Here is a 12213-nt window from a genome sequence, read left to right as displayed (position 1 = left end):
CGCGGGTGAGAGCTGGCAAGCACAGCATATAAATCACAAAACCATTGTTACTCAATTCCAGGGGACATTGGGGTCCGAACAGGGCGGGGGGACTGAGCAGTGTGTGTTTTCATCCCTATGTTAAGATAACTCTATTCTGGTGCAGACCTTCCAAGTTCCTCATAATATTCTTCCTTGTTCTCAGCAATGATCTCTGTTTGATCTCTGTTTTGGCTATTTTTAATTATTTAGGAGGGCTTGTTTTTGTACTTAAAGTAAATTAGCTGTGGGCTCATACAAGGAACTACTCTCGTACCATAAGCCCGTGGGGTGGGTGCCCAAAGAATTTCTTGTATGTTCTGGCTGCCCGAGGCCAGCCATAAGGCACTAGTGGAGCGTGTTGACCCTGATTCAGTTCTAACCTCGGCAAACAACGGGGCCTGTCAAGGAACTGGGTGATGAATTATGTGGTTTACATTGCTCCTGCTTTGGCCTTCTAATCACTTTCTCAGTGGAATATTTTTGCATGTCAAAGGAGGAACTGGTGTAAAGGAGGATGTCTGGAAAGGGGCAAGGGGGCTTCAGGCGGCTAAACGGGGTGGCTGCTTTCTCATAGGTGGAGGAGGGGGTTCATCGAAAGGTAAAATCATCGGAAGGTGCCCAACACTTTGTCATATCTTTGATTATTATCCAGAGTATATCCCAAATTATTACATTAGTAAAGAAAAACAGAAAGCAGAAGCACAAAGATTAAAAGAATCAGCATTGCAATAGTCCATCGGTGGTAGGCTTTGCCAGGATCCGTCGAGGGGCCACGCCCGCCGCTGTGCGGCACATCCACAGTAATGTTTTCTGTTGAACCTGAGGCTTTGCCATCAGGTTTAGGATGTGGCGATTTGGCTCCCGACATGTAATATATTAAGAGAAATATTCCCACTTTAGGGATTTTACTTTGTGTCGTGCTGTCAACTTAAGGAGAATCCTTACCAAACCAGTAAAACCGTTGTTGCCCTTTGTTACAAACCAATCCTGAAAATGAAAATCATGATGGAATGAAGGAATATGGTTAAACACTAGTAACCAGTCTAGATTCTTGTCATATATTGTATTCTTTGGTTGCGGATGTATGCATCTTATTCTGAATGTCTTTAATTATGTATATTTTCGTTTAGCTTGTCATATTGGAAGACAGGGTAACCATTTGATAGAGTGTTGCTCAGTTTGTATTTATTCTGTTTCCTCTTCGTAATTTAGATTTTGTGGAATTTTGGACAGATGCTACAAAAGTATTCATTCATCATGTGATTATTTCCTAATGTTGATGTTTTTTCTTGTTTTTATTTCATTTTATCAGATTTTTAAGTTAATCTAATTTGAAAAGGAACTCACACACTCCAAGAAGAAACAATCTAACACGTATTGCGAATTGAAAAAAGGAAAAATTACAAAATCATGTTACCTCAAGTCTTTCCTTCACCGTATTGCTCCTGACTTGCATTAATGTGGTATCTTCAGGACATTTGCTGGTAAACATTTCTCGTGTTCTTAACTGTAGTGTTAATTGCAGGCATGTATCTTCCTACCGGTAATGTCTTTTGGTGCACACTCCTATGTTCCTCAGTTTCCTGTCATTTCTTTTAGATACGTGTATATACACTGCTTCATTTCTATCTTTTGCACCATCAGATATAGGTTTGTTAGCTGAACGTGATGTGCAGAATCTGCTATAGTCAACACCAACAGGTAAACATTCTTTCCCTCACTCCAAGTGACATTTCCTTACCCAGTAGCTGTCACATAATCATTGGGAAACACCAGCGCCAAGAAACCTCCTAAGGTAACCTTCTAGTCTGCTAGAAGCTGGGAAGAAAAGGGAGGCAGACCAGGTTCACAGAGCGGCCTGGAGTATACAATCATTGGTTCACAGTATCATCTTTTAGTTTTGCCTACATCACTGAAATCAATATTAGAATATTTTCATTACTACAAAATAAAGAAAAAAATTTAAAGAAAAAGAACAACCAAATAATCCCATACTTGAAGTAATGTTTAACGTAGCAATAGATAACTACTTTTAGTTTCCTCCAGCCACACTTTCCCTCATGCCCCACAACTGAACCTCGTACAACCTGACAATGCCATGACACCTTCTCCATCCGTCCACCTCTGTGGCTGTCCTCCAGTAAGCTTCATCCAGTCCCAGAAAATAGTCATGCCTGTTCAGGGTTCTCCCCTACTCCACAGAGGCTCCCATGTGCATCACCGTGGTGAGCTATAAAACATGAACCTGGACTTGGGAAGATCACCAAATCCTCTTTTCATTTAGCAAAACACTCAGCTTTCTTGTCTCTTCTCTTCTCCCCCATGATCTTTCAGCTTTCCTGCCCTTCTCATATCCCTCCTTTCCACCCTCCTCTCCATGGCTACTTCCTGTTCTCAAAGTGGCCGGCAGCTTTACAGCAGAACATGAGCAGCATTCCGTAACGTCAAGAAACCACCGCCTCAAGCTCTCCTGCCTTTGTCACTTCCTATATCACCCCGCCTATTTCTTCAAGAATTAGATACAACTTGCTACTTCAAAACAAAGATCTTGGTTTTTTTGCATGTTTTTCTTTTTTTTCTGTGTTTTCAGCTAAGCTTCACCAGTCACAGCAGGTGTGTTTCTCTTGAGCACTGCATCTGACCCCACTCATGGAAAAATGTTTGTTGAATGAGTCAGTGAGTGAGGAGGCAGCTGAATATCTCCATTCCAGGTGAGAAAATGGATGTTTTTATATGAGCACCCCAGGTCTAATGGGGATAAATGCAATGACCTCATGTATATGCATGTATTCAGTCATTCACTCCATTCATTCATTCATTCATCCATTGTGTAGCTGGGAGCCTGAAGCTCTGCTGCTCATAAGCAGGAACATGTCTGGGGGAAGGGTAGGGCATGTCCACAAAGAAAAGGCAGCCTGACAGCCTGACTACGACTCTGGGGGCACCATGACCATCCTGTCTCCTGCAGTAAAAGATCTGGGGCCACTTGAAATGACAGGACATGTACCAGACCACCCTCCCACCCATTCTTTCCAATAACACAGTGCACAGTCCAACCACACAGAGTATTTCCCAAGCACAAGTGATCCACAATAAGATCCCAATAAGACCCCAAAGAAGTCCCCAGTCCCGGCTTGAATGACAGGGCTGGTGCCCTCACTTTCCTCCCACTCCTGCCTCTTCTATCCACCATTTAAGGATCCTTACCCATCCCACTGTCTCTATCTGTCTTAAAGACTGACTCCCTGCACCACCCCCGGGATGGACCCCACATAAGCAGGTGCCAAAATCTGACACAGACTTGTTCAAACAGCCCTGGTTCCAGGGCCACGGTACCCCTGGTAATCGCAGAGGCGGGGCCTGACTTGGAAGGGGTGCAGCTCTGGAGACCCTGTTTCTTCTCCTCACCCTCCCTTTCCCAGCTCAATGTCCCCTCTGTCTGCTCCTGCCCCTGGTGCCCTCCACAACTGCTCCCTATGGCCCCTAACAAGTCCGAGCTTTCCGTCTGGGTGTAACTGAGGAGAGATTTGTTGGTGAGGTAAAAAGATGGCAAGAGAAATCTGAAGTATTCGTTAGGGTTGCCGGAGGCTGAGTAGAGCAAAGCCGGAAGTTTTGGCTTCTGTGGAAGCTTCCAAAGAACTAAAGGCCAGGGGGTGGCTGAGGAAAAACATTCCGTATAGAAGTGACCTCAAGGGAATTGCTGCTGAGGGAGAGTGGGCTGCCATTTCAGCTGCAAAAACGGAGTAAAGAGCAAGCAGTGGGGGTGCTTACTGGCCGAGTGCGGCATCTCCTCTGGAGGAGGAAGAGGGGCTCTAGGGCTGAACCTCACCCGTTTCTGGTGAGCTCAGCACACCCCCAGGGAGGAGAAGGCCTCAGTGGGGGATCCCTGGTCTCACCCCCTTTCTCCCCATCCCAGAGCCCCGAAGTTGGTGGGTGTGGTCATGGGGGAGTTGGGGGATTCCCATCTCTGAACCCCCATCACTGCCCAACCCTCATGCCAGTGCCAGACCCCTCCCCGCCCCTCCCCCCAACCCAAGCCCGGATCCTCCCCCACCTCAAGGCCAGCACAGTCTCCAACCCCAGCCCCTCCTCTGGTTCCAGGCCCACTCCCACCCCAGGATCCACCCAGCACCTCATCAGTGGCCTCAGTCCCTCCCCCACCCTCCTTCCACCTGCCATTCCCCTCCCCCACCCCAGCCCAGGTAAACAAACCCCTTTTGGTTTCCCTGGGCAACCCCAAGGTCTTGGGAGATTTCTTCTGAGCAAAAAAGGAGAAACCAGGTTTGGTCAGACAAGCAATGCCTACGGTAATAACAGTGCTGCTGTCTTTTTGAGCTCAGGGGAACTTGTTGAGTTGAGGCCCTCACTCTTTGCCTTCAGCTCCTGTGCCATGGGAATGCTGTGGTGAGGTCTGTGATTTGGATGAACACTAGGTTAGTTCAAACCCTGATTCCTCCATTTTTGCCTGCAGAGTGACTTTTGGCTATACCCTGGTTACTCTGTAAAAGAGGGACAGCACAGGTAGGTTCATGTGAAGGCAAAATGGAATCATGTGCTCCCTCAGGTCAGCCTGGGGCTTCTGCTTGGTAAAAGTAGCTGTAGTTATGAGTCATCAAAGTAACATATCTGTATTGATTGATTGATGATCTTGTTAGCTAACTGGGTAACTGCCTTGAAAATAAGTGGCCTGGCCCAAGCAATCTGGCTGTCTTGCCATGCTGGAAGGTTGGGGCTCAGAATGGGGGAGGAGGGCAGGGGTGCAAATTCACCAAAGGTCTTGTTCCTGGAGGGACAGAGAGATGCATCTTGACAAGGAGAGAACAAAGGGGCACAAAGGGGTGGGAGGACAGTGGTCAGTCACTTTTGATGGACCAAAAGGAGTGTCACCCAAACTGTCCCATTTCAGCCAGTAAGGACCTGGAGGTAGACTGAAAGACAAAGAAGAGAGACACACTGAAAAGGCAGGACTGGGTCTTAGTTTTCAATTTCCTCAGCCCTGTTGGCAGCAGTGTTCATGAGAGATCACAGCTTTATAAATGAATGTGGAAAAACACAGTCTTTTTGTTTGCAGTGCATCTTGATAACTGTACTCAGATTTGGGTGGTAACGGGCCACTGAAACCACAGGAGACCTGAGAAACAGAGTCTTCCAAGACTCAAGGCTGATCTGAGTTGGACCAGAGTGGGCAGAAGACATCTTTAGGTAAGATGACCCCCTAAACTATCATTCCCTCTGATCTTGTCACTGAGAGCTAGGCTGAGGCCCTTGGCAGGGGAAAGAAGAAGCAGTTGCATTTCTCCTTCTACCTCTTAACCACAGTGTATTAGGGTGTCCACTCCAAAGCCTCTGTCACATTCAGAACTCCTGCTCAGGATGAAGGAACAGAGCTGGCTTCAGACATAAAAGACTCAACCTTGTATTTGGGGGCCAAACGGGATGATGTGTGAGCTCAGGTGGAGTTTGGGCTCACTTCCTTCTGGGCTTGGAGCTCAGTGGGAAGGGAGCTGTTTGCAAATGAGCAGCAAGAATGCACAGGCTTGTTCTGCAGCTGCATCTTGGGGGTGGATAGGGAGGCCAGGTGGCCCAACTTGGAGGGGGAGTATCACATTGGGACCCCAAGGTCTGAGAACAGCCTGTTGCATTAAGTCTTTAGTGGCTACTTGTGGGTGCTGCTGGTACCAGGACACCTGGTTATAATAGTCACTCTCACTACTGCTTCCAGTGATAATGGCAGTTGTATCTTCTGCTTTCATCTCCACAGAAGATGGTGACCATCTGTCCCAGAGCTCCAGATGCTGAAGGATGCTGAGTCAGGGCAGACTGAGGCCAGGACCCTGAGAGGAGTTGTATATTCAGAGAGGGATAGGGTCAGGGCCATGACCCCAGAGGAGCCCAGGCAGGAGGAAAGAGAGGATCAGCCCTGGGTGCTCAGAAGTTCCCCTCCTTAGCATCTCTCACCTGTGCAGAGAGCCCAGGCCATGGTTGAGACACCCCAGAGCTCTGCCTCCTGCAGCCCCAGCTCTGGGCTCTCCTCTCCTCTTGCTGCCTCAGATGTGAGAGCAGCTTCCATCCCCATCTGCTCCCCTGGGTCCAGGCCCTGCTGGTAAGGTGTGCTCAGGGTGCTCTCCTTACTTACTTCTAGCAAGGAAGTAGAGATTGGGAGGTGTTTCCTCTGAGCCTTGCTTACTGAGAGGACAAATGCTGAGCTGAGGTACATTTTATCAGGAAGTGCCAGCCTGTCCTGATTCCTGAGTATTTATTCCCCCATCCTCCTGCAGCCCCCTCTGCTAAGCACAGACTTTTGTGAGGCCCCCACTGTGGGGGTGATGCACCCACTTGCAGGCCTCCTTCTCTCATTTTTGGCCTTGTCCACAGTGCCACACAAGACAGAGAGTGGGATGTATCCATTTTAGCACAACTTTTCAAGGCACAGCTGCAGCAGGGTGGCACAAGTGCAAGGTTAGGAGGGAGCCCTGGGCCCTGGACCAGACCCAGTAGCTCTGCTCCCATCTCACCCTCCCCAGGGTCTCAGTGTACATTGACTCCCCATGCAGAATCTCAGTTACTGTACCTGGAAGGGAAAGGTCTGTCTGAGTCCACTGTCAGCTTTCCACAACTTGGGGTAGGAAAACAAAATGCTGTGGTTGTTTTTAGGTTGTACCAAATAGAAGAACTCTTTTTTACCCTGTAATCTTAGTACAGAGTCCTGCTCATTCCATCTTAGGCTCACATTCCCCATCTCCCAGAGAAGCACAAATAAGGAAAGTGTGAAGAAAAGGATGAAGATGTCCCAGAGGAAGTAATGCTGGCAAAACATCACATTAAAGGAAATCTCAGAAATATTTTAGAACATCAAAAGGGCAATGGATGAAATGTTGGAAGCTGAGACAGACTTAGAAAGGAGTATGACAGTTCACCAAGGCATAGAAAAGATGCTCATTCCATAACAAAAGTTAAATGACAAATAGCAGCAAGTATTTCTCAAACTACTCTCCATAATGTTTTTGACAAAGAAATAAAATACTTTACCTCTCAGTATTTTAAATGACAGTATTCTAAACAAATTCTAGTTTTATGAATTTTTTCATTTTTCATATATTTATAACTGACAGTAAAAAAATCCTTAATGTTTTGACAGAAATATTTTACAGGTCATAGAATAATTCCAACATTTCCCATCAATTAGTAAGATCATTTACAGTGTCAGCTTGCACAGTCATGTTTAAGTCTGTGGTACCATGCAAAGGGAGATCTGCCTGTATTTATTTTTTCAAATTGCTTGTTTTTTTGTTTGTCTCCTTTGATAGAATGTAAGATCCATACTTCTGAGATAACTTGAGGGAGGGGACAATGTCATTTTATTCCCATAACACTTAACAGCAATTGGCATTCTCTGGGCACTCAGTAAATGTTTTTGACTGAATCAAGGAGAAGATGAAACAGGAAGCCAGAGGCCAGGTGTGGGGATAAAGGGTGTCAGATTTACCAGAGACTTCCTGTGAACATGTCCACAGTCTCCTGTCAGCATTGTCTCCTTCCAGCCCTCCACCCTGAACATTAGAGGGTTTTCCAGTCAAGGTCAGATCACTGCCCCTGGAACTCCTGAGGACAATGGCTTCCCTTCTTTGTTCTGTTGGAAAGTACTGGACAGCCTGAGGTGCCCTGGTTTTACCCTCATCTACCATGACCTTCCTATGTGTTGGAGAAGGAGATTGGGATCACTTGGATGACAAGCATACAGAAACAGATGTCATTCTCTCTCATTAACTCACAGAAAACATGATCTTGCTGCCCAGTGAGGCTCTGACTGAGGAGTTTGAACTGCAAAAGTTCCAAAAATATCCCTGTTTTGAGCCTGAATGCCCAGGAAGTGGACCTTCCCCTGCCCTCCTAACAGCTCCCTGACTGTGCCCACAATGGATGTTCATCATGTTCTCTCTCCCTGGAGTTCCCATTGGCCTGACTCTGTGTCCTTAGGGAGAAGGGAGGTCAGACACTAGACATTCACCCAGGCCAGGGCAAGCAAAGCAAGTCCCTTGGGATACTCCCAGCCACAGTGCCCCAGTGAGCTCAGATACAAATCCTCAGCCACTAAGGGCCATAGGTCTATGAGAGCCAGAAAACCCAGTCTCCTCCTGCTACCATCTCCTCCCTCATCCTGGGACATTCCTGGCTCATCCTTCCTTTTTCCATATTAGCCCCTCTGCTCTACCTGGTCTTGAGTGAGTCATCTGACCCCTTGCCCCTCCTGCCTCTCAAACAACATCCCTCAGATTTAATTTGCAGGATCCACAGTGACCTTGTCATAGACATGTCTTTATTGGTGACAAAGAAGAGGGAGAACTCCTTGTTTAGGTCTAGGTATTATTGGAGGTGAAGTGAAAACAGACCCTGTCAATAACTGGAGAGAACAAAACAGAGACTTTGACTTTTACAAAGGTGCAGAAGACAAAACATTTCAGTAGAAGAGAAATAACACTGAAGGTAAAAAAAAAAAAAAAAAAAATCAAACAAAAACACCACTTATTGAAACCCAAAGGGAAATTTGTTTGCTGGGTAAAGAGAGGCTAATGATGGGAGAGCAGCTGGCATCACACTGGTCTGCAGGGGCCACTTAACAGACAGGCACTTCCATCAGGACAAGTCGGTCTCTTCCTCTTGATCACCAAAAGGGTGGCTCACCAGCATCCTGGTGCCTCTTTGGATCCAGAAAAGCAGCAGGAAATCTGTATGACTGTAGCCCATCATGTTCATCAAAATACTTCAGGGGAGAATTCCTTGATTTCTGCTGATTCCAGTGGAAGAAGGTCTCAGCACTGTGGCCACAGGATCCCACTTGTGATTCTGTGACTGGAAAAGTGGCAGGCATCTCCCAGTGTGCTCAGATGGCTGCTGTCACCTGGGCAGCAAATCCCCTCATGAGGGGAACAGACACTCAGGAACTGGCAGAAGTGTCCCCCCAAAACCATGTCTCTTGCCTGGCCCTGAGAGCCTGGCTGAGCCCCAGTCTCTTCACCTCTTTTGGGAATTGGGCAGGAATTACTGCATTTCTCCTTTCTCAGATGCCCCAGTACAAAAAGGACTATGTGGATATAGACAGAGGTGTATCCATTGCTTCATGGGGGAAGAGAAATGGGGACAGATGTCTGGCTTATACTTCTCATATGTAGGTCATTCAAAACAAGTGGCCACTCTTTCCTCCTCGGACATGGACTTCTGGAATTTTCCCATTTCCTTCAAGGTTTACATGAATTCTGTCAATTGTTTGTAAAATTTAGGTTATCTGCCCATTTGGAAACTTATCTGAATCCCTCACCTTGAATGGGGGCATACCAGTTACTCACTGTGTGAACCTGGTCAGACTCCTCTTCTCCAGTCACATTGGGTTTTCACCAGCTGAAAAGTGGGGAACATAACAGTGAACATAAGATTTTCCATGAAGGCCTTTCAAAGTACTGAATGCAAAGTACCAGAACCATTTCTGGGCTCAGTGGATGTCCAATAAAAAGATGTTTATGATTGTCATTGTTTCTAAACTGAGGCTCTTGAGTATGATTACTGAAGTGATTAACTGGGAGTTACATGCCTGTAGAGGATGCCCCATTAGTTCTGAGGGTAGAAATGTTGAAAATAATCTCCACAAAGATATCCAGTTGGAGAATTTCCTTTGAAGAGGTCCAGCCTGGGTGGAAAACTGGACTCTGCCAGTGGAATACAAGAATTGTTCTGGCATCACATTGAATCAAGGGAGAGAAAAAGGCATGAGGAGTTTCCTGGGGTGGGGAAGATTCTCTTTGTGTTCTGACACTTCAAAGAATCAGCGTGTGAGCCAACCATGTGGGAGTCTTCCCTATACTTGATGGATCCTTAAATGCAAATTCTAGCCACTAATTTTGCAGGAGGGTAAAGGTGTTAGTATCTGTGCACTGTGGTTAATATGGACAGAGAAAAACTGAATTTTATTAATAGGCTTAATAGGTCACTCAGTTCAGACTGTCTGTGTTGGAAACACTTAGCAACAAGAGGCTTTTTGAAGCTGCATTTGCATCAGTCATTATCTAATTTTGAGGAAACCCCTGTCATCAAGTGACTGGGAAAGGGACCCATGGAGACCATGGTTAGTCTAAAAGCCCCTGGAAAGTGCTTGAGCTGACTTCTGCCTGAGAAATGCCACCCTAAGAAGAGGATCCCTGGCCCCCAAAGAGAAGGTCTTAGGGTAGTAGCTGTCATAATGCAAAAATATAGAATTTTGGTCCATAGTTTTTGTCTCCCTGTTTCCAGTATCCTAAATTTGCCACAACTTCCATGTTCCATGGCTCTCAGTCTTCAGCCTGGTTCCCAGGTTGGCTTCCAGTATGGCTCTCTGCTCCCTTCCCCAGTTAACATTCCTAGAGCAATCTTCTCAAGCCAATTGACTGAACAGAATCCATCTCTCTGGGAGGAAACACCCTTCACATCCAGGGAGGGATGAAAGGTCCAGCCTCCCTCCCTGTCCTCAGTGGTTACACTGGTTTAAAATGTCTACACTGCCTCCCCTTTAAATTTCTAAACTTGACCCAGACCAAGCATATTTTATGTTACTTTTGGGCATTCCTTTTGTCCCATTAAGAACACTCAGCCCTGCCCTGCCCCCACCCCACCCTTCTGGCCATCTAATTGTAATGTTGACCTGACCTCCCTCAGAGAAGTTGTGGCTCTCTGATTCTGGAAGGCCAACCATGCCCCACTGAACTCTGTTGCTCCTGGAATGGACATATGATGACTTGCTCTGTCAGGTCACATGAGGTGTAAGTGAGAGCTTGATACACAGAAATAATTTTATTACATTTCTTGATAGACTTTAATTTTTAGAACAGTTTTAAATTTACAGAAAAACTATGCAGAAAGTAAAGTTCCCATATACCCCACATACACACACACACACACACACACACACACACACACAAATACACATACACACACAGCACATAGTTTTTCCTATTTTTGACATTTTGGATTGCTATAAAATGGAGGGTCATTTTAAATTCTGGTTTCTTTGGAGGTGACACACTCTCTTCTTGAAGCTGTTTTCACTCTGGAGAATTTTGGCCATTTTGATGAGGCCAAATAGTCTCCAAAATTATGAATCATTTTGGGAGGTATCATATTATTTTGAGTAAATCAGTGAATCTCTGACTTTTACCCTAGTCTTAATTCTTCCCCTTTCATGAATGACTCAGTCAGTCATTGAATCATATTAATTAATCTGGGGAAGCTAAAGACCCAGGCAGGATTATCTAGATGGAGATTCAGGAATGTAACTAAATTTTGCTTTTCAGTTGGAAGCAAGGAGCTGAAAGGGGAGGTGTGAATAAAGAGGTCTATAAAAGTCTCCAAGGAGCCAGAAGGACCTGAGTCATGAGAGCTGTCATCATCACTGCGATCCTCTGTGAGGTCAGAGCAGATGGCTCTGCCAGCAGTGTCTGGAGCTGGTGAGTCAGAACCTCAGTCTGAGAACACCATCTTGCCACCCTTAGCCAGAGTCTCTACAGGTGTACAGGCCATGATCACCCAGTTTTCCTTTTCCTTCTTTGCAGAAGAACAGAATTCAGGCTGTGCTTTGGCCTGTAAATGCAATTTTGTTTTATCTTCATCTCAAACATTTTGATTTCTGTTTAGACCTATGAACTTTACCAATGTTTATAGGTATTTCTTAACCAAGAAGTGTTTGTAAAATACAGAACAGCTAACTCATCAGGATTTTATTTAATGACATTTTCAATATTCAGTTTTGTGCCCAGAAATTGTATTTCATGTCATTCATGGTTTTGTGATCTTATTACTTTGACTCCCTTTAAAAAGCTTAAGAAAATAGAAGACCTCAACCAACAAATCACAAGCAAAGAGATCCAATCATTCATCAAAAAGCTTCCCACAAATAAATGCCCAGGGCCAGATGGCTTCACAGGGAATTCTACCAAACTTTCCAAAAAGAACTGACAGAAATCTTACTTAAACTCTTAAAACGTTGAAGAAAATGGAATATTACCTAGCTCATTTTATGAAGCTAACATTAATCTAATACCAAAACCAGGCAAAGATGCATAAAAAAGGAAAACTACAGGTCTACCTCCCTAATGAATATAGATGCAAAAATTCTTAACAAAATACTTGCAACTTGAATTCAAAGACACATTAAAAAATCATACACCA

General features: G+C 45.4%; 1 long non-coding RNA gene across 1 annotated transcript; it reads left to right on the top strand.

Annotated features, from left to right (window-relative positions):
- The first annotated feature begins 1336 nt into the window (after positions 1 to 1336).
- On the top strand, positions 1337 to 11948 carry LOC119518921. The gene is made up of 3 exons (XR_005213878.1): positions 1337 to 1505; positions 2612 to 2732; positions 11340 to 11948. It is a non-coding gene; the product is annotated as an uncharacterized LOC119518921 (long non-coding RNA).
- Positions 11949 to 12213: the final 265 nt, after the last annotated feature.

Source organism: Choloepus didactylus, chromosome 22, assembly GCF_015220235.1.
Source record: "Choloepus didactylus isolate mChoDid1 chromosome 22, mChoDid1.pri, whole genome shotgun sequence".
Taxonomy (NCBI): domain Eukaryota; kingdom Metazoa; phylum Chordata; class Mammalia; order Pilosa; family Megalonychidae; genus Choloepus; species Choloepus didactylus.
The sequence above is the reverse complement of the archived record's forward strand: the minus strand, read 5'-3'. Positions and strand labels throughout refer to the sequence as shown.